We start from the raw sequence: 2,301 nt of genomic DNA, 5'->3' as shown, positions 1-2,301 counted from the left end.
CGCTTATATACAGTAGCATAAATGATGAGAATATTATATATATTATCCACCGACTTTTAAACCAAAATCGAAAACATAATAATAATTCATTAAAAATCTTTAATATATTAGGATTTCATGTTTTTTTTAGTTACAATTTATTTATAAATTTTTTAATTAATTCGTTTTAAAAAAATTGAAATGGGAATAAAGTAAACTACAAATTTGGTCGTTTGGTTTGTCAAAATAACGCTTTTTTGTCTTTATGGTTTCAAAATTACAAGATAACAATTGTGGTTTGCAAAAACTTTTAGATTTTGTCGTTCCCTGACGGCGGTTAAAAATTATTGTTAAACGAGTATCATTTTTGTCCAATAATCACTTTTAATATCATAACCATTTATTTATTAGCACGAATAACTCGGTTTAGATCAATGTTACTCAACAATAGTTACATAATTCAGAGTTAAAAAAGTCTTTAAAACTTATAGTCAATATTTAAAGGAATATTTGACACAAGTGTTTGAGTAAAATTTTACCAAAATCTACACCGCTCGTAACATCAAAACCAAAGACCTCGTTGCCATTAAAGTCATTGACAAGGAGAAAATCATGAAATGGTAAAAACCGACTTTTTCTTAAGATAATAACAAAAAAAAACACCTTAAAAACAGAAGACAATAAAATCTATGATAGATTGTAGTTGTGGCTATCACGATCAAAATAGCATCACCTTTGGTGGCTGCATGTATGAAAACAAAATATATACAGACAATCCTATATATTAGTAGAGTCTAATGATAGATAATGGAAAAAACCCAATAAAAATGTACATAGATTTTTCTTCTACCCTAAATGATAGATAACAAAAAAGTCCAATCTGAACCTCCATAATCACAAAATTACTACGAGACTTCTCAATAATCACAAAATTGTCACCGTGCAACTTTAGACCATTAGATTATTAACTTATAAAGTTGATCAATGAACATAAATTTGTTTTACGGGTCTCATGAAAAACCTTTGATCTCTATATATATTAAATAGAGATAATTTATAATTAGTTTTCAATCAAATACATTTAGAAAGTTATAAAAACATTTAAAAATAAATCTAAAAAACATTTTTTTTAACTTAAAAGGATGGATAGTGAAAATATATATATATATATACATATATATATACACTGTATTTATTGTTTTTAATTTAAGAAACAAATATAAAAATAAAACAATTTATTGTTAAACCGACTCAAAAGTAAGCATTGGTTTTTGGAATGTGAATTTGAAAAAATAAAGGCAGAATTTATAATTTAAAAGAAAATAGAAATAGAAGAAATAATGTATTGTGGATGTTGGGTTTAAAACAAAGGCCCATCTCTTTGTTCCTCATTTCTATCACCTGAGTCATTCGAGATAGAGAGAGAAAGAGAAAGGGTTTGAAGGAGAGCGCAGAAGGAGAGCATTTTCAATTTGGGGATCTGGTAATTCCTCTTTCTTTTTACATGTTTTAATTTAGATATGCGTTCTTTCTTCGCTGATTCAGACACATTTTGATTTTTGATCTAGATCTCGTATTTAATCCACAATCATGTGGTGTTTCTTGTTCTTCATTCACGACATTCTGGTTTTTGATCTAGATCTGGTATTTAATTCACAATTGCGTGGTCTTTCTTGTTTTTAATTCACGACCGTGTGTTCTTTCTTTTGATTCAGAAACATTTTGGATCTCGTATTCCGATTCCCTTGTGGGTTTTCAATATCTTTTAGGTTCCTGATTGTTTCATCTGAATTCGTATTCATTTTTCTCAGAATTGCTTCGTGTTTGTTTTTATGATTCATGGTTCCATATGAATGGAAACTCCATCGTTAATCATTTCAAACTTGTTCTTCCAATTTCTGTTGCTAATTTGTGTTTTAGGGTTTTTGCAGATCCCCAAATCCAGCCAAATATATGTCAAGTATCCAAACTATTTCTGTAAGTATTCTTTCTTATCCATCTTGCTTTCTATACTATTTTTTGATTCATCTGATCGAAATTAAGAATCAAAATCTTTTCTTATGCAATCATCCTCTTCTTCATAATCTGAATCTTGTTTTCGTTACATGTTGCTTTCTATAATTTGATGATGGGGTTTAATTTTGTTTAAAAAAACATTTTTTAATATTTACTTATTATTATTATAATAAAACTCAGTTATTATAATATCTCGTTATTTTCGGTATTGACAAAAATAATTTAATTTTAAATATTATATTAAATCATAAGCAGTCAATAATCATGTGTAGTTTTAAATTTTTGATAAGGATAAATATAGATTAT

The 2,301-nt window shown here is 27.1% G+C and overlaps 1 long non-coding RNA gene across 1 annotated transcript in view; it reads left to right on the top strand.

The window, feature by feature from the left end:
• Positions 1-1,382: 1,382 nt before the first annotated feature.
• The window catches only part of LOC112505109, a 6,663-nt gene continuing 5,744 nt past the window's right edge, over positions 1,383-2,301 (top strand). The window contains exons 1-2 of the long non-coding RNA XR_003068325.1: positions 1,383-1,462; positions 1,900-1,956. This is a non-coding gene — a long non-coding RNA (uncharacterized LOC112505109). The remainder of the gene's footprint in view (positions 1,463-1,899; positions 1,957-2,301) is intronic.

This window comes from Cynara cardunculus, unplaced genomic scaffold (assembly GCF_001531365.2).
Source record: "Cynara cardunculus var. scolymus isolate 2C unplaced genomic scaffold, CcrdV1 Un_Scaffold_8503, whole genome shotgun sequence".
NCBI lineage: Eukaryota > Viridiplantae > Streptophyta > Magnoliopsida > Asterales > Asteraceae > Cynara > Cynara cardunculus.
The sequence above is the reverse complement of the archived record's forward strand: the minus strand, read 5'-3'. Positions and strand labels throughout refer to the sequence as shown.